General features: G+C 38.6%; 1 protein-coding gene and 2 long non-coding RNA genes across 25 annotated transcripts in view; all 3 read left to right on the top strand.

Annotated features, from left to right (window-relative positions):
• Positions 1-20,593, top strand: part of ABI1 (abl interactor 1) — a 152,212-nt gene that overhangs the window by 47,106 nt on the left and 84,513 nt on the right. The window lies entirely within an intron of this gene.
• LOC138921332 (uncharacterized) lies at positions 1,534-4,806 on the top strand. Its single transcript, XR_011433836.1, has 2 exons — positions 1,534-1,631; positions 4,689-4,806. It is a non-coding gene; the product is annotated as an uncharacterized lncRNA (long non-coding RNA).
• LOC138921333 (uncharacterized) lies at positions 15,037-18,359 on the top strand. The gene is made up of 2 exons (XR_011433837.1): positions 15,037-15,189; positions 17,299-18,359. It is a non-coding gene; the product is annotated as an uncharacterized lncRNA (long non-coding RNA).

Consider the following 20,593-nt stretch of genomic DNA (forward strand, 5'->3'; position numbering starts at 1 on the left):
GACTCCTAGTTTAAATTTCTTTCCTGAGCCTGTCAGTGGATGTGGCAGCCCATGGGCAGGAGAACATCCAGAGGACTGTTGTGGACGTGTTAGTATGAGATACCTATTAGACAACCAAATAGACAAGCCAGATAGTCTTCTGGAGCTTAGGGAAGAGTCGGAGTTGGAGATCAACGTTTAGGAGTCATCACAGAATAGATCAGCACTGTCCAACAGAAATATAACGTGAGCCACATAGATAATTTAAAATTTTTCTAATGGCCACACTAAAATAAGTATGAAGAAACAAGTTGAAATTAATTTTCTTAACATATTTTATTTAACCCAGTGCCTCCAAAATTATTTGTTTCAATAAGCAGTCAACATAAATAGTTTATTAATGAAATATTTTGCATTCTTGTTTTGGTACTAGGCCTTTGGAATCTGATGTGTATTTTATGCTTATAGCACATCTTAGTTGGGACATGGATAGTGAAAAACTGGTAGGATTAGTGGGTAGGAAGTCCTGTGATAGCAAAGGATAGTTGAAATTGAGGTGCTAGAGTAAACTGCAGAGATAGAAGTTGGGTGTTTAGAAATCTAGATTTTTGGAAGTGGTATAATTATTAGTGATGACCATGGGAGTTTTTGACGGTGGTGAAGAAAAAAATTGAGTTCAGGAGGTCAGGTGGCTGAGAGGCAAGGGTTTTTGGTGGATTATCTGAGTGAATGTTGCCATCACGAGAATAATGATAGAAAGAGTGGTGAATTAGTGAGCTAGAAGCTAGTGTCCTTAGTGAAGGAGGGGGAGAGATGAGGATTGGTGGGTGACCATAATAAGGAGGTTACTTCCTTAGAGACCTCTTCCCTATCCCACCAGGTGAGTTTATACCCTGTTACGTCCTTCCATAGAATTCTATCTGTTTCCTCTGTAGTGCTCATTATACCTGTGTGACACTTGATGCTGGTCTCCAAGAAAGCAGGACCAAGTTTGTCCTGTCTATTTCCACATATTCGGTGCCTCCCCAGTGCCTGGCATGTAAGCTCTCAAAAGTTTACATGAACTGTACAAGGAATCTGGAAGCTTGGGTCTGGTTCTCTTTCTATCATGAATTAGTTGTATTTTAACCAGCCTTTACTCTTTTATCTTCTATAAGATGAGTTTGGACTAGATTATGTCCAAAGTGACAATTCTAATGGTTTTTAGTAGAGTTTGTTTCTATGACTTGCAGCCATACAATTCTGATATTTTTATTAGGGTTTGTTTCTGAGTTCTTCAATTTCCTCTAAAAAAATCTCTGATTTACTTATACTTATTCCTTCTGTTTTGTTGTTAGCAAATGTTACATTTAATTGTTTACTTTGTTGTAAGTAATATACCAAAACAATGAATTGGTTGTTCAGGAAATGATTTAAATCAAGTAGTTATGAACTATGATTCCTCCTAAACATTCTTAAAAGCTTTTTATTCAAATCCATTTTTCTAAGTTTTACTGAAGAGAGGAAATATAGGTGAGGATGTGTTTAATTAGAATATCTTTGTCTTTATCCTTTCAGTAATTTTCTATAGTGTAGATCAACAGTACTGAAACTGAAGGTCTCAGGCTCCTTTATGCTCTTGAAAAGTATTGAGGACCCCAAAGAACTTTCAGGTGTGTTATATTCGTCGGTATTTACTGTATCAGAATTAAAACAGAAGTTTAAAAAATTTATTAATTCATTTAAAATAACACGAATGGGTTTATTATTGTTAACATAAATAATATATTTTCTGAAAAATAACCGTAGTTGGGGGCTGGCCCTGTGGCCGAGTGGTTAAGTTCACGTGCTCCGCTGCAGGCGGCCCAGTGTTTCATTGGTTCGAATCCTGGGCGCGGACATGGCACTGCTCATCAAACCATGCTGGGGCAGCGTCCCACATGCCAGAACTGGAAGGACCCACAACGAAGAATATACAACTATGTACCGGGGGGCTTTGGGGACAACAAAGAAAAAAAAAATCTAAAAAAAAAATAATAACCGTAGTTGTCCAAAACAAAAAAGTTGACTGAAAAAAGTGGCGTTGTTTTACATTGTTCATATCTGTTTAGTGACTGGCTAATAGAGGACAGCTAAATTCTCCTGTCTGCTTCTGCATTCAACCTGTTGTAATATTTTATTTTGAAATATATGAGAGAATCTGACTTCATACAGTTATGTAGTTGGAAAGGGAGGAAGATTTTAATAGGCTGTGCATATAATTGTGGGTAATTTTCTTTGATACTACATCAAAACTCGGCAGATAGTGGTTTCTTAAAGGTAGGTTGCAAGGTAGACGCTGAAACCGTATCAGTGAATGTTAAAAATTGTTGTGTTGGTCATTTGGAAAATATTTCTTCACTGAGTTATGTAAATCTTCTGAATGTTGACACATTTCATTTTACAATATGAAAACAGTCACATTCATTAATATCACTACAGGTTTTATCAGAAGAGTCTGTAAGTATTGAAAAGCTTCCAACCTAATATTGACGGATACAAGTTTTCCAAAATTCTAATTATTGCTTGAAAGCTCAAGTTTTGCTATTGGCAACAAATACTGCCACTTATTTTTCTTGAAGTGATAGGCTCTCTTCGTTCATTTTTAGGTAAATGTCTACCAAATACCCAAGCTGAATAACCATAGTTTGTCAGTTGTCTTTTGAAGTTGCGATGAAGTAATTTTTGAAGTTCCATGGAGAAGTGGGTTATTCAGCTTGCAAATAAATTGCACAAGTGCTTTTTCCTACAGGCAACCATCATACTTAGTATGCAGCAGAAGTGCTTTTTGTATACTTCCCATTTTGACACACAGAATATTAAAAGACATCTTAAGAGCCAAGATTTAGTAAAATTAGTATTTTTTCCTGCTTCATCAAGAACATTTTTAAGTGAAACTGGCTTTGTTTTTCTTCCTGTGGGTGGTTGGCAGTAAAGAACTCAGTGACTACTAGCTGCTGGTACAGTTGGTGACACTGCCTTGATTCATGCTCAAAGGGTAGGAGTTTACTCAGTTTTGCTTTTGCACCATCAGTGCAAATGTCAACACAGAAAAGAAGGCAAATAACGTTAGTAGTAGTATGAAAATAGTTTTGGCCTTGTGAACTCCTGAAAGGGTGTTAGGTATAAGAGTCTGAATTTTATTTTATTTATTTGTGTATTTATTTTTAAAGATTAGCACCTGAGCTAATAACTGTTGCCAATCTTTTTTTTCTTTTCTTCTCCCCAAAGCCCCCTAGTATATAGTTGTTGTATATTCTAGTTGTGAGTGCCTCTGGTTGTGCCATGTGGGACGCTGCCCCAGCATGGCCTGATGACTGGCGCCGTGTCTGCACCCAGGATCCGAACCAGCAAAACCCTGGGCTGCCAGAGCGGACTGTGGGAACCCAATCACTTACTTGGCCACGGGGCCGGCCCCAAGAGTCTGAATTTTAAATATCACTGTATAGCACAAAGTGTTTTGGGCATCTCTGACGAAAATAGCCTGAGTAATACTTTATAAAAATTTAAAACTCCTTGTGTAGGAATTCTCTTAGCATAGCATATACTATGTTAATTGTTTTGGATAGTTTTCTATATTCTGGGTCTTACTATTGCTCTACTTATTTCACTTCTCAGTAACACTGATTTTGAAATAGTTTGAAAAGTTTCATCTATCTGTTGTCTCCCAGTTTTACCCGTGCTAATAATTTAGTAATTTGCTTGAATAAATTTATTTGATTAATAGGAAGTTGTTCAAATTAGATGATTTTTACAAAGAGTATGAAATACTGATTTTAATTTTAAAATGATGTGGTAATCATTTAATTTGTGTGTGTGTGTAGGATTGGCCCTGAGCTAACATCTGTTGCCAATCTTTCTCTTTTTGCTTGAGGAAGATTGTTGCTGAGCTAACATCCGTGCCAATCTTCCTCTGTTTTATTTGGGATGCCGCCATAGCGTGGCTTAATGAGCGGTGCTAGGGCCACGCCCAGGATCCGAACTCAGAGGGGAGCACGCAAACTCAACCACTATGCCGCCAGGCCGGCCTTCATTTAATTTATTTTTAATTTGAATATGTTCCACATTTGAATTGAAGAAGTCTGTTGTTGATATTATCCCTAGTACATATCTTGCTTTTCTGTGCTAATGTATTTATGTCTTAAAATAATAAAAATAACCCAACTAAAGTGGGAGAAAGGGACAAAAAAATGGAGGATATGTTTTTGTTTTAACTGTTTCTCTGGCATTTTCCTCCTCATTTTATATATTTTTATGCTTTTTATGAAAAAAGTCTTTGGATTAATTCAGCTCCATGTTTCATTAAAATTAATATTTAATTAATAGTTAATAATACTTAAATTTTACTTGGAATTGTGGGAAGACAAGCTAGTGATACTCCCCTTCTTTCTGAATAATCAGAGAATATCATAAAGATCCCAAAGAAAACTGGCAAAATTTTATGGGATCCCTTTGGAGCCGTAGGAGTTCCAAAGGAAATGCTCAGTAAAATGAAATATGCATAGTTGTATGTAACATACTTCACAGTATGTCAGAAGATATTAGTTTGTCACCTATTCAGCAACTTTTTCCTGCTTATTATATGCCAGGGTGTGTTTTGTGAATCAGATGTAATCTCTGCCCTTAAGAGATTTACAGTCTGCCTTTCCCACTAATCAAATAAATCACATACTATAATAAATTTTATCTAGGGAAGTACATGTTGACATGAGAGTGTATATCAGGTGCCACCACCTAGCCTGGCATGTTGAAGTAATGTTGGAGTTGAGATCTGGAGATCTGAAGGGGAAATATATTTTAACCGAGAAATTTTGAGAGAAAGAAGAAGAGTGTCCCTACCAGAGGGAACAGAGGAACATTACATGTACAGACCCAAAGGTGAGTGAAAGCAGAGTGACTTTGAACAAGTTATAGACCTGTGTGCTTTAGAGTATGGCGAGCGCAGAGGGGAGCGTGATCGTGAGGAGTTAGGTAGGGACCAGATCAGATAAGGCTTTATAGGCGGTGTTAAGGATATTGGTCTTTGGGCTGGCCCGGTGACGCAGTGATTAAGTTCACAGGTTATGCTTCTCAGCAGCCTGGGGTTTGTGGACATGACACCGCTTGGCAAAAGCCATGCTGTGGTGGGCGTCCCACGTATAAAGTAGAGGAAGATGGGCATGGATGTTAGCTCTTCCTCAGCAACAAGAGGAGGATTGGCAGTAGTTAGCTCAGGGCTAATCTCCCTCAAAAAAAAAAAAAGGATGTTGGTCTTTTAAGACATTGAAAGTTTTAAGCAATGGAATGACATTATCATTTTTACTTTTTAAAAAGGTTATTTGTGTTGTGGATTGAAGAACAGATTGGAAGGAGGCTTGAGTACAGACTGGAAGGAGCTCCAGAGGAGATGGGGGGAGGCTAGTCTAGAGGTGGTGGTGAATTATTGAAACTCTCTAGCGTGCGGAACCATTGTAGTAAGCTGTGACTCCTTGTCTTTCTTTTCCAGAAAGAGGAGTGTTCGTGGCTATAGGGATGTGTTAGACAGAAGTAGTTCAACAAATAATTATTTGACACTCAACAAAAGTTATTAATTGCCTACTCTGTGAAAGACTATGCTGGGAACTGTGATGCCTGTATGATATGTAATATAGTTATGTAAAAAATCATTGAATGATAGAAGATTATAAAGCCTTAAATATAAGGAAGAAAAAGGAAGAAAAAATCTATTTATAGTACTTATATTTAAATGAGGAAATGTTCTGTATAGAAGAAAATAATTGTTATTTTTGAAAGGGTTTTAATTTTAGTTTCGGCAGTCAGTATTTTGCTTACAGAAGGAAAAAATAACAAGCAGCATTTTTTTTTAACTTTTTATTAAGATTATGATAGTTCACAACCTTGTGAAATTTCAGTTGTACATTATTGTTAGTCATGTTATAGGTGCACCACTTCACCCTTTGTGCCCCCACACCCCCTTTCCCCTGGTAACCACCAATCAGTTCTCTTTGTCTGTATGTTTAACTTCCACCTATGAGTGGAGTCATACAGAGTTCGTCTTTCTCTATCTGGCTTATTTCACTTAACATAATACCCTCAAGGTCCATCCATGTTGTTGTGAATGGGACGATTTTATCCTATTTTATGGCTGAATAGTATTCCATCATATGTATATACCATATCTTCTTTATCCAATCATCAGTTGATGGGCACTTAGGTTGCTTCCACGTCTTGGCTATTGTAAATAATGCTGCGATGAACATAGGGGTGCATGGGGCTTTTGGAATTGCTGATTTCAAGTTCTTTGGGTAGATACCCAGTAGTGGGATGGCTGGGTCATAAGGTATTTCTATTTTTAACTTTTTGAGAAATCTTCCATACTGTTTTCCATAGTGGCTACACCAGTTTGCATTCCCACCAACAGTGTATGAGGGTTCCTTTTTCTTCACAACCTCTCCAACATTTGTCACTTATTGTTTGGGTTATTTTTGCCATTCTAAGAGGTGTAAGGTAATATCTTAGTGTAGCTTTGATTTGCATTTCCCTGATGACTAGTGATGATGAGCATCTTTTCATGTGTCTATTGGCCATCCGTATATCTTCTTTGGAGAAGTGTCTGTTCATGTCCCCTGCCCATTTTTTGATCGGGTTGTTTGATTTTTTGTTGTTGAGCTGTGTGAGTTCTCTGAGTGTTTCCCTCGTCTGAGGAGTTACGGTGTCTGAAAAGATCCTTTTGATACTGATGTCAGAGAGTGTACTGCCTATATTCTCTTCTGGAAGCTTATTGTTTCAGGTCTAATCTTTAGGGCTTTGATCCATTTTGAATTTATTTTTGTGAATGGTGAAAAAGAATGGTTAATTTTCATTCTTTTACATGTGGCTGTCCAGTTTTCCCAGCACCATTTGTTGAAGACTTTCTTCTCTCCATTGTATGCCCTCAGCTCCTTTGTTGAAGATCAGCTGTCCATAGATGTGTGGTTTTATTTCTGGGCTTTCAGTTCTTTTCCATTGATCTGTGACCTGTTTTTGTACCAGTGCCATGCTGTTTTGGTTGGTAGTAGCTTTGTAGCTTTTGTAGCTTTGTAGTATGACAAGCAGCATTTTTTAAAAAAAGAGCATCTAAGTAATTAGTACGTTCCTATGAAAGATTCAAGTAGTCTAATTATATTAAATGCAAAACCTAAAATTCCCCTTTTTTCATCTTCTGCCCATACTCCTGCTCATCTTCTCCCCTAAAGTTTGTTTTACATTATTCCACTTTTTGCACAAAGGTTTGGGAAGATTCGTCTGGCATTGGTGCAGGATGGATTACTGAAGGGACAGACTGGATGCCGAGTGACCAGTTAGAGAACTGTTATATTGGTCCGGATGTAAAGAGTATTTCTTGAATTGAGATAGCTCCGGTTTAGATTGACAAGGAAGGAATAGATGCAAGAGAAGTAAGAATCAGAAGCCTTGGTGAAGGAGATGTTGGTGATTAGGGAGAGGGAGAACTCAAAGTTGGCTTATTTTACCTGCATCCGTGCTCCTCCAGCATAAGCTAATACACCTACAGAAGTAATTTGCAGTCACAGAAGTGACTCTGTAGACCCTCTCTTTTTCAGCCCATAGAGCACAGTTGGTTCCGACGCTTTCCAGCTTTTACTCCTCCACAAGTGAAGTGATTGGCAGAGCAGTGGGTTGGAAAATAGGAGTAAGGCTTGACTGTTAGCTGGCTGTGTGGGCAGAAGCCGGGAGAGGGAGGAAGGAGAGGAAAGGAACTCCAAGGTCTCTGACTGTATACTATTATGGCATGAGGTTGAGGTGCAGTTTTCTCCTTCTAATGTTTATTTTGATGTTCTGTCCTAATCTTCTGTATTAGAGGTTGTTGGCATTTTTATAAATACTTTCAAAATGTATGTGACTTATATGTGGATTGAGAACTGTCCCTTTAAAAAGGGACTGTTGGAGAGAAATCTAAGAAGAGTGCAGTGTTTGGGGGTTTCAGGGAAGGCTTCTCATAAAGGGTGAGTTTAGCTGAGTGATACGTTTAAAGAGTTAAGGGGAAGGGGAGGTTGGGCAGCAAGGGATCCAGGCAGTAGGAACAGCGTGTATAGTAAAGCATGTTTGAGAGAGCTGCAAGTTGTTTGCTTTTGATAGTGTCCTATGTAAGGAGGGTAGTGGAGGAGCTGAGGTCTCAGTCAAAAATATACCTGAACTGCTGTCGTTAAACTGTAGTAAACCAGTTCAGTGTTTCCCACATCACAAACAGAGAAACCATGTTTTACGTTTAAGACTGGTAAGATGAAATTGTGCTTTTGCTATGTCCTGATATATATTCTCTTCCTTTGTCTAGACACATTTGGCATAATCAACAGAAAGTATTGACTAAGTAGGTAAATGCAGGAGAAATGAGTTATAGAGCTGAATAAATCATTTTTATATGAACTAAGTGTCATAACTTGGGAACTGCTTGCATTAGTGGATTTATTATTAGTGTTTATTAATAATGTCGTGGAATATAGAGCCACTTATCTCCGATTCAGTTGTGCATTTCTTCTACCCATCCTTACTCCCCTCCCATTACGCATCTCCCCAAAAAAGAAAGACAGCATGGTACTATCTATATGAAAATCTTGCCACTCTTGGGGTTTTTGTTTTGTTTTTGAGTGGAGAGGTGAGGCGATGTAAGGCCAGAGGAGTAAATGACATATTTACATCACTGAGAAGAACTGCAATAAAACATTCCTCTCACAGTCAGACAGAAGTCTTAGAAAAAGTTTGCTTCCATCACGATATTCTGGGGCCGGCTGGGTGGAGCAGCAGTTAAATGCACACGTTCCGCTTCGGTGGCCCGGGGTTCCCTGGTTCAGATACTGGGTGTGGACGTGGCACTGCTTGGCACGCCATGCTGTGGTAGGCATCCCACATGTAAAGTAGAGGAAGATGGGCATGGATGTTAGCTCAGGGCCAGTCTTCCTCAGCAAAAAGAGGAGGATTGGCAATAGTTAGCTCAGGGCTAATCTTCCTCAAAAAAAACATGTTTTGACCTCATGGATACTATAAATCATACAAGAATCTTGTTTATCTTTGTGGATTTGTGGAGATCAGAGCCAGGCTTAAGGCTCCAATTTATTATGTAGTTCTCTGTGGTCTCTGTGGTCTGTGTATTAATGTCCTGCCTTTATCTTTGGTATTATTGGATATCCTGATTTTTATCTTATATATTTTCCTGTTTTTTTTTTAATGAAATCTTTTCTATTTTTATTTATTTATTTATTTTTTGGTGAGGAAGATTGTCCCTGAGCTAACATTTGTCGCCAGTCTTCCTTGTTTTGCTTGAGGAAGATTGTCCCTGAGCTAACATCTGAGCCAGTCTTTTTCTATTTCATATGTGGGACGCCACCACAGTGTGGCTTGATGAGCAGTGTAGGTCTGTGCCCTGGATCCAAACCTGGAAACCCTGGGCCGCTGAAGTGTAGTGCATGAACTTAACCACTACACCACTGCCCTGGCCTCTATTTTCCTCTAGTATTGTACACATTTTTGTACTGACATAGTAGTAGCTAGTGGCCCTACCCTAGACCAATGAAATTGTAATCTTTTTAGGTGAAGGTGAGAGTTAGGTGGGGTCCAGGGCTCTAGAAAATTTTTTAAAAGCTCACCAGGTAGTGTTGATGTCCACCAAGGCTTGGGAATCACTGTTCTGGAACAGGAGGAGGTGGTATTTTCAGCAAAGGGCCAGATAGTAAATATTTTAGGCTTTGCAGACACTGTAGTCTGTCACAACTACTCAACTCTGCCATTGTAGTAAGAAAGCTATAGATGGTATGTAAATTTAACAAGTGTGACTGAGTTCTAATAAAACTTTGTCTGCAAAAATGAGGCAAGTGTTTGGCCTGAAGGTCATAGTTTGTTGAGCCCTGATTTACAGCCTGAAAATTAGTTACTGTGGTTTACTGCTGATGGACCCAAACTGTGTTTGAGCTAACATACCAAGCTGAATGCACTTCTTTCTTTCTTTTGTTTTGTTTATAGACCATTTTTTAGAGCAGTTTTAGGATCACAGCAAAATTGAGTGGAAGGTACAGAGATTTCCCATCTACCCTCTGCCCCTGCATATGTATAGCCTCTCGCCTTATCAACATCCCCCACCCGGCTGGTGCATTTGTTACAATTGATGAACCTACATTGACACATGATTATCACCCAGTGTCCATAGTTTACTAGTTTACGTAGTTTAGGGTTCACTCTTGGTGTCCTGTGTTTTCTGGGTTTTGACAAAGGTGTAGTGACGTGTATCCACCATCGTAGTATCATACAGAGTAGTTTCACTGTCTTAAAAATCCTCTGTGCTCCACTTATTCATCCCTCCTTCTCTCCTAGCTCCTGGCAACCTGTGATCTTTTTACTGTCTCCATAGGTTTGCTTTTTCAAGAATGTTGTACACTTGGAGTCATATGGTCTGTAGCCATTTCGTATTGGTTTGTTTCACTTAGTAATATGCATCTGAGGTTTCTCTGTGTCTTTCATGGCTTGTGATAGCTCATTATATTTATATTTATATATATATCTATTGTGTGGATGTACCACAGTTTATTTATCCATTCACTGACTAAAGGACATCTTGGTTGTTTCCAAGTTTTGGCAATTATGAGTAAAAGCTGCTGTAAACGTTCCTGTTTAGGTTTTTGTGTGGATGTAAGTTTTCATCTCCTTTGGGTAAATGAAAGGAGCGTCATTTCTGGTCTTTTGTATGGTAAGAGGTTGTTTAGTTTTGTAAGAAATTGCCAAGCTGGCTTCCAAACTGGTTGTACCATTTTGCCTTCCCACCATTAATGAATGAGAATTCTAGTTGCTCCATATCCTTGCCAGAATTTCGTATTGTCAGTGTTCCAGCTTTCGGCCATTCTAATAGGTGTGTAGTGATATCTCATTGTTGTTTTAATTTGCATTCCCCTGATGACATAGATGTGGAACATCTTTTTGTATGCGTCTCTGCTATCTTTGTATCTTTGGTGAGGTGTCTGTATGGTCTTTGGCTCACTTTTTAATTGCCTCGTTTGTTTTCTTCTTCTTGTGTTTTAGGAGTTCTTTGTATATTTTGGATAACAGTCCTTTATCAAGTATGTTTTGCAAATATTTTCTCCCAGTCTTCGTCTTTTCATTCTCTTGACGGTGCCTTTTGCACTGCAGAAATTTTTATTGTTAATGAAGTCCAGTTTATCAATTCATTCTTTCGTGGATTATGCCTTTGGTGTTCTATCTAGAGTCATCACCAAAGCCGCATCATCCAGATTTTCTCCTGTGTTATCTTCTAGGAGTTTAATAGTTTTGTGTTTTACGTTTAGGCAGGTCTGTATTCCATTTTAGGTTCATTGTTGAGAAGGCTGTAAGGTCTGTGTTTACGTTAAGTTTCTGCATGTGGATGTCCAGTTGTTTCAGCACCATTTGTTGAAAAGATGTTCTTTGCTCCATTCTATTGCCTTTGCTCCCTTGTGGGACAATTGACTATATTTTTGTGGGCCCATTTCTGGCTTCTCTGTTCTGTTCCATTGATCTATTTGTCTATTCTTTTGCAAATACCACAATGTCTTGATTACTGTGGATTTATAGTAAGTCTTGAAGTTGGGTAGTGTCAGTCCTCTAACTTTGTTCTCAAAGTTGTGTTCAGTATTGTATTGTCTATTCTGGATCTTTTGCCTCTCCATATAAACTTTATTAATTTTTTCCAGCTTTATTGAGTTATAATTGACATATAACATTGTGTAAGTTTAATGGGTACAACATGATGATTTGATGAAGTGTATACATTATAGAATTAACCCCTCTATCAGCTCACATAATTACTGTTTTGTTTTGTGGTGAGAACATTTAAGATCTATTCTCTCAGCAACTTTCAAAAATATAATACAGTATTGTTAACTGTTGTCACCATGCTGTATATTAGATCCCCAGAAGTTATTCATTTTGTAACTGGAAGTTTGTACCCTTTGGGACCACCCCCTCGGAACTACCATTCTACTCTCTGTTTCTATGAGTTCAGCTTTTTAAGTTCCACATATAAGTGATATCATATAGTATTTATCTTTCTCTGTCTGACTTAGCATAATGCCCTCAGAGTCCATCCATGTTGTCGCAAATGGCAAGATTTCCTCTTTCTCATGTCTGGAACAGATAATCCATTGTGTGTGTGTGTGTGTGTGTGTTTATCACATCTGCTTTATCCATTCATCTGTAGACTGACGCTTAAGTTTCTTTCCCTGTCTTGGCTATTGTGAATAATGCTGTGGTGAACATGGAGTGTGTATATCTCTTTGAGATCCTGATTTCACTTTCTTTGGATGTATACCCAGAAATGGGGTTTTTGGATCATATGGTAGTTCTATTGTAAATTTTTTTGGAAACCTCCATACTGTTTCCTGTAGTGGCTATACCAGTTTACATCTTACCTCCAGTGCACAAGGGTTCTTTGTTCTCCACATCCTTACCAATGTTTGTTATCTTTTGTCTTTTTGATGATAGCCATTCTAAGATGTGTGTGAGGTGTGGTTTTGATTTGCATTTCCCTGGTGATTAGTGATGCTGAGCATCTTTTCATGTACTTGTCAGCCATTTGTATGTCTTCTTTGGAAGAATGTCTATTCAGGTCCTCTGCCCATTTTGACATAGCAATTTTTTTTTTTGCTACTGAGTTGTGAGAGTTCCTTATGTATTTTGGATGTAACCACTTGTCTGATAGATGGTTTACAAATACTTTTTCCTACTCTGAAGGTTGCCTTTTCAGGTTGTTGATTGTTTCTTTTACTGTACTGTAATTTTTTGGTTTGATATAGTCCGACTTAGTTTCACTTTTGTTGCTTGTGTTTTGGTTGTCATATCCAGAAAATCATTGCCAAGATCAATGTCAGGGAGCTTCCCCCCTATGTTTTCTTATAGGAATTTTATGGTTTTGGGCCCTAACATGTAAATCTTTAATTGTTTTTTAGTTAAATTTTTTTTTTTTCCCTGAGGAAGATTCACCCTGAGCTAACATCCTCTGCCAATCTTCTTTTTCTGTGTGAGCTCCCACCGCGGCATGGCCACTGACAGATGAGTGATGTAGGTCCGTACCTGGGAACTGAACCTGGGCCGCCAAAGTGGAGCGTGCCAAACTTAACCCGTGGGCCACTGGGACTGGCCCCTTTTTGAGTTAATTTTTGTGAGTGCTGTAAGCTAGGAGTCTAATTTCATTTACATGTGAATATCCAGTTTTCCCAATAGCATTTGTTGAAGAGAATATCCTTTCCCAATTGAATATTCTTGGCTCCTGTGTCAAATATTACTTGGTCATATATGCGAGGGTTTATTTCTGGGTTCTGAATCCTACTTTGTTGGTCTATGTGTCTGTTTTTATGCCAGTATCATACTTCTTTGATTAGTATAGCTTTGTGATGTAGTTTAAAATCAGAAAGTGTGATACCTCTAGCTCTGTTCTTCTTGGTCAAGATTGCTTTGGCTATTCAGGATATATTATAATCTATAGAAAATTCAGGATTGGTTTTTCTATCTGTGAAAAATGCCATTGGAATTTTGATAGAGATTGCATTGAACCTGTAGATGACATTGGGTAGTGTGGACATTTTAACAATATTAATTTTTCCAATCCATGAACACAGGATATCTTTCCATTTATTTGTGTCTTTAATTTCTTTCATCAAAACCTTATAGTTTTCACAGTACAGATAGCTCTCACCTCCTTGGTTAAATTTATTCCTGTGTATTTTATTATTTTTTTTGATGTTATTATATAGCATCAATACAAATGCAATACAAAAAAATTGTATTTTATTGTTTTTGATGTTTTGTATGCTCTTTATGGGATTTAAGAAAATTTTTTTCAGGTATTTTATTGTTACTGTACTGAATTGCAACTGATTTCTGTGTGCTGATTTTGTTTCCTGCAAGTTTACTGAGTTGTCTTATTAGTTACATTTTTTTGGTGCAGTCTTTAGGATTTTGTGTATATATATATAGAGAGAGAGAGCATATCATCTGCAAACAGAGAGAATTTTACTCTTTCCTTTTCAATTTGGATGCCATTTATTTCTTTTTCTTGCCTGATTGCTCTCGCTAGGACGTTGAGTACAGTGTAGAATGAGGGTAATGAGAGTGGGCACCTTTGTCTTGTTCCTGATCTTAGAGGAAAAGCTTTCAACCTTTCATCTTAGACCATTATGTTAGCAGTGGGCTTGTCATATATGGCCTTCATTATGTTAAGGTAAGTTCCTTCTATATCCAATTTGTTGAGAGTTTTTTATCATGAAAGGATTTTGAATTTTGTCAAATACTTTTTCTGCATCTATTGAGATGATCATATGATTTTTATCTTTCATTCTATTAATGTGTATCACACTTACTGATTTGCACTTCTTGAACCATCCTTGCATCTTAGGGGTAAATCCTGCTTGATCAAGGTGTATGAGCCTTTTAATGTGCTGTTGAATTCTATTTGCTAATATTTGTTGAGATTTTTGGCATGTATATTCATCAGGGATATTGGCCTGTAGTTTTCTTTTCTTGTGGTGTCCTTATCTGGTTTTGGTATCAGGATAACACTGGCAATGTAAAATGAGTTTGGGAGTGTTCCTCTTCAGTTTTTTGGAAGAGTCTGAGAAAGATTGATGTTAATTTTTCTTTAAATGTTCAGTAGAATTCACCAGGGAAACCGTATGATAATGGGCTTTTCTTTTTTGGGAGATTTTTCATTATTGATTAAATCTCCTTACTTGTTATTGGTCTGTTCAGATTTTCGTGATTCACTCTTGGTAGTTTGTATATTTCTAGGAATTTATCCATTTCTTTTAGGTTATCCATCTTGTTGGTGTATAATTGTTTATCAGAATCTCATGATTTTTTATGTTTCTGTGGTTTGAGTTGTAATGTCTCCTCTTTCATTCCTGATTTATTTATTCAAGTTTTTTTCTTAGTCTTGCTCAAAGTTTGTCAATTTAGTTTGTCTCTTCAAAAAGCCAGGTCTTAGTATTGTTGATCTTTGCTCTTGTTTTTCTGTTTCTGTTTCATTTGTTTCCTCTCTGATCTTTGCTCTTTCCTTCTTCCTGCTAACTTTGGGCTTAGTTTGTTCTTTTTTTCCCCAGTTCCTTGAGGTGTAAAGTTAGGTTATCTGAGATCTTTTTTTTCTTCATGTAGATGTTACTGCCCTCTTAGAACTGCTTTTGCTGCATCCCATAAATTTTGGTAAGTTACATGTCCAGTTTGTTTCAAGATATCTTTTGATTTCTCTTTTGGTTTCTTCTTTGACCTATTGGTTGTTAAGGCCTGTGTTATTTAATTTCTACATATTTGTGAACTTTCCAGTTTTCTTCCTGTTATTGATACCTAGTTTCATACCATTGTGGTTAGAAAAGATATGTGGTATGATTTCAGTCTTCTTAAATTTGATAAGACTTATTTCATGACCTAACATATGATCCGTCCTGGTGAATGATCTCTGAGTGCTTGAGAGGAATGTGTATTCTGCTGCTGTTGGATAGAATATACTTACTTTTACCAGTGTATTGTATATTTTCATGTTACTAATTAGCATCCTTTTGTTTCATCTTGAAGAACTCTTTCTTTCAGCATTTCTTGTAAAGCAGGTCTAGTGGTGATGAACTCCCTCAGCTTTTTCTTGTCTGGAAAAGTCTTTCCTTAATGTCTAAGGACAACTTTGGTGGATAAAAAGTATTTGTAGTTGGTAGTTTTTTCTTTCACCGCTTTGAATATATCATCCCACTCTCTCCTGACCAGTAAGGTTTCTGCTGAGAAATCTATTGATAGCCGTATGGGGATTCTCTTGTAGGCGACAGCTTCTTTTTCCCTTTTTGCTTTTCATTCTCTCTGTCTTTGATTTTTGACAAATTCGTTATAATGTGACTTAGAGAATATCTCTTTGGGGTGAATTTGTTTGGGGACCTGTGAGTTTCATGAAGTTGGATGTCCAGATCTCTCCCTAGATTTGGGAAATTCTATTATTTCTTTAAGTTTCTTCCCCTCTTTTCCCTCTCGTCTCCTTACAGGACTTCAATTATCTGGAAAAAAATTTTTATGGTATCCTAAAAATCACGTAGGCTTATTTTCATTTCTTTGTTCTCCTGTGACTGGATAATTTCAAAGTTCCTGTCTTATATTTCACAGATTCTTTCTTCCAGTTGATCCAAGCTGATATTGATGCTCTCTGTTGCATTTTTAAATTTCATTCATTGTATTCTTCAGCTCTGGAATTTCTGTTTCTTCTTATAATTTCTATCTCTTTGTTAAACTTCTTACTTTTTTCTTGTATTGTTTTTACTGATTTCATTCAGTTATCTTTCTGTTTTCTTGTTGTCCATTGGGCTTCCTTGAAACAGCTATTTTGAGTTCTTTACCAGGTAAATTGTGGATCTCTGTGTCTTTGGGGTTGCTTACTGGAAAATTATTGTGAACCTTTGATGGTGTCATTTTTTCTTGAATTGTTCTTTGAATTCCTGCATTGCAGTCTTCACATTTGAAATAGCAGTCACCTCCTCCAGTCTTTGCTGAATGACTTGAGGAGAGAAATATTTTCTGTCAGCTCTCCTAGGGATTCTGAGGCTTTCAGAGATCCTCTCTGGATATACCTGCTCCACATTTCTTTCTCCTCCTTGTAGCAGAATTCTTAAGTTTGTGTTCCTTCTCTTGATCCTGCAAAGCACCAGGCTCAGTACTCACAGCCTCCTCTGCTTCCCTATGGCTGGTGCTACATGCTCAAGTTGATGGTGTCTCCCAGGCCTGCTGTTTCTGGCTGACTTTCTGCACCTGCTCACTAGCCTTTTGCAAAAGCTCACTCTCGCCAGTGTCAGGCACACCCACAGGGAGGCAGCCATGAGGTGAGGGTGTGTGTAGGTCAGGCACGCAGGGTACTAATGGTGCCTGTGGAGCAGCTCGGGGGGATCCACAGACAAAGCCTCCCTGGCAGTTTGTGGCCAGGTCTCATGATGGAGTCCATGACGTGCTTAGTGGGATCCACATCCCTTTGATAATGTTCTGTTCTGAGCTCTGTCTGCTGGTCCCAGCTGCTCACCAATCCCTAGTCATGCAGCTCATGAGTCAGAGTGTTCTGGATGGGCAAGAGAGAAATGGGCTTCTTTGGCAGTGTGTTGCACAGGTAGGGAAGCTACGTGCTGCATCACACACTCTCGCTTTACCTCATGTGAGAAATCATTGGCTCAGAAGGGCTCTTTTGCCGCTGGGAGGGCCTAAGGTGGGAGGGATGAGGTGGGTAAAGTCAAACTGTTCCTCTTACCCTTTGCAGTGCATCTTATCTGATATTTTTCTTTTTTGCTCTAGTGCTATGCTGGAACTTCTCCACTGGACTCCTGGACTTCCACAGATGTTCTCCTTTCTGTGGGTGATTGTCTAAATTAGTGTTCTCCAGGAGCTCCTGGACTGTGGCTGTGAGGGGCTGGAGCCAGTTCACAGGCTACTTGAGGGTCCATATCCAGGACCCATGTCTGTATGTCTGTTTCCTGATGCCTTGATGGATGAGAGTCTTCTCAAGTCCCTTGGCATTTGGTGCTGGTGTCAGAACCAAAGCCAAATGGGGCTGTAGCCGAGTCCTCTGGTACAAAGCTATCTCCAAGTCTATAACTGATACCATGGTGGAGTTGGCTGCCTGGGTGCGGACCTGTCTTCTTTTTTTTTTTTTTTTTTTAAGATTTTATTTTTTTTCCTTTTTCTCCCCAAAGCCCCCTGGTACATAGTTGTATATTCTTCGTTGTGGGTCCTTCCAGTTCTGGCATGTGGGACGCTGCCCCAGCGTGGTCTGATGAGCAGTGCCATGTCCGCGCCCAGGATTTGAACTGACGAAACACTGGGCCGCCTGCAGCGGAGTGCGCGAACCCAACCACTCGGCCACGGGGCCATCCCCCGGACCTGTCTTCTTAAAGGCTCTCCTAGACCCTGGAGTGCCCTGGGGTTTCACAGTCTCCTCTCTGGATCCCACAGCTCCCACAAAAGCACTTTTGTCCATGCATGGATGCCACATTGTTGTTGAAGGTGGATATGATGAGGGACATCTTATTTGGCTGTCTTGCTGACATGACGTTCCCATGTAAACCTGATCACTTTGTTGATGTTCACAGAATAACTTGCTGGGATTTTGACTGGGATTGTACTGAATCTATAGATCAAGTTGGGAAGAAGTGATATCTTGACAGTATTGAGTCTTTCTATCCATGACCATGGAATATCTCTGCATTTACTTAATTCTTTGATTTCTTTCATCAGAATTTTGTAGTTTTCCTCATATAGATCTTGTACATATTTTGTTAGATGGCTTTCTTTTTAATGCTATTGCATCCCCTTAATTGGTATTTAGAGCTTTAATTAATTAAATTATTTGGTTTGGATTCAGTGTCTGATAATTTATTAATAAAATATTTTTCCCTTTTTTGAGTCTCTTCCTATTTTATAACCAGTGAGTGTGAATTCTGTTCACATCTCAGATTTTTTGGAATAGCTATAAGAATGATCCTACATCTCGGATTTTTTTGAAATAGCTATAATTCAGAAAACTTGGTTGATTTTAATAATTGGTTGATTTTTATAGTTTTGTAAATCTTATACTTTTATATACAGATTAAGAAATTAGAGTAAACATAGTTTGTCACCTAGAGTCATACTGGTCCTGATTTTTAGTTTGGAAAATGTGGTTAATGAATCACTGGGATGGAGACAGCCAAGACTGATTCTGTGAGACTGTATTGTGAGCTGGTCTAAGTGAGAAAATAAGCAGAGTCAGTGGTAGGACAAGGTACTTTTGTTGGAATTTATAGAACCTTGACTTTTTTTTTTTTTTTTAAAGATTTTATTTTTTCCTTTTTCTTCCCAAAGCCCCCCAGCACATAGTTGCATATTTTCCGTTGTGGGTCCTTCCAGCTGTGGCATATGGGACGCCGCCCCAGCGTGGCTTGATGAGCAGTGCCATGTCTGCGGCCAGGATTCGAACCAACGAATCACTGGGCCGCCTGCAGCGGAGCGCGCGAACCCAACCACTCGGCCACGGGGCCAGCCCCCCTAGAACCTTGACTTTTTAAGCAGAAATACTTAGTTTTTCTCAAGTCAGTTAATTAAGGGTGGTGCTGATTGTGACAGTATTAATTTCTACCCTACCTAGTAGTTTGTAAAGTGGTGCATTAAGTCATTTCCTAGTGAAGTCACATTTATTTGGGTATGAATTAAAGATGTGAATTTGTTACTTTAGTAAGGAGTAACTTAGAAAAGTGTTAAATGTTTAATTTTTGTTTCTTTCATTTATGGAACCCCTATATAGAGCGTTAATTGTTTCATAGATCAAAAACATTCTCAGCTCTCCTGAGGAAGTCAGCTTTCTCATTCTGTTCTCTTTTCCCTTCCAGTTAATTAAAATTCATGTGGTATACAAATTAGTTAATGATGACCTGGAGTGGTTCATCGTAGAGGAAATACTTTAGTAGTCTCACTCTGACACGCTGACCTATACTTTGTTCACTCTTGAATTAGAGACTGGGAGGCAGTGTGGCATCGTGGAAGACCATGGCCTTTGGAGACTCTGTCCCTTCCTAGCAGTGCTACTTTGGGGCAAGTTACTTAACCTCACCATGTTTCTTTTTCCTCATTGTTAGTTAGTCTAAGTGGGGTATTTAACATAAAGACGCCTTTCTTTTCTGTGGTACAGAGCGCATGTTGCAACAGAATTCCTGTCTTCATTCTTATGTTCTCCACATTTTCTCAATCCACTTTATAAAACCAACTGAAGTGATCTTTCAAAAGCCAAAATTAGTCATATCTTTTCTTCCTGAAAATCCTTCAGTAGTTCCCCCTTTAGCCTCAGGATAAAGTCCAAATTCCTCTGGGGCCTGTAGGATTTCTCTAACTTTGTGGTATTTCCCCCTTGGGCCTGCTGACTACTTAAGCTCGATCACCTCCAAGCTAAGACTCTTGTTCATTTCATTCTGCTTGGAACCTGATCTTTCTGCTCTTTGCCCTTCCCCTTCCAGACCCCCAAGCTGCTTCTGTTGGTCGAAACATTAGGTGACATAAAATTCCTATCCCTTAAGTGCATATGACAAGATTAAGAGCTGTGTAAAGGCCGTTGGACTAGGATTCAGACCCAGATTCTAGTACTTGCTCCTCCATTTACTAGTTAGGGGATCCTTGGACAAATTAATATCTCTGACCTTTATCTAGTGCTTTCATCTGTGAAACCAGAATACCTGCTTAGTTTACTGTATGAAAATGCTTTGAAAACTAAATAGTTACACATAACTGTTAAAAGTATTACTATCAAGAGTATATTTTGGGTATTTGTAAGAAGGCTATATTTCCTAATGTTTGAGGAGAAAAATGATGCTATGGATTGAATTGTTTCTCTTCCTCCACCCCAAATTTATATGTTGAAGCCCTAACCCCCCATGTGATTATAGTGGATAAAGGGCTTTTACAGAGGTGATTAAGGTTAAATGAGGTAATAGGGTGGAGCTCTGATCCAACAGAACTGGGGTCCTTATAAAAGGAGAAGAGACACCAGAGAGTGGTTTCTCTCCACTGCGTGAGGACACAGCAAGAAGGTGGCCGTCTGCAAGCCAGGAAGAGAGCTCTCACC

Source organism: Equus caballus, chromosome 29, assembly GCF_041296265.1.
Source record: "Equus caballus isolate H_3958 breed thoroughbred chromosome 29, TB-T2T, whole genome shotgun sequence".
NCBI classification, from domain to species: Eukaryota; Metazoa; Chordata; class Mammalia; order Perissodactyla; family Equidae; genus Equus; species Equus caballus.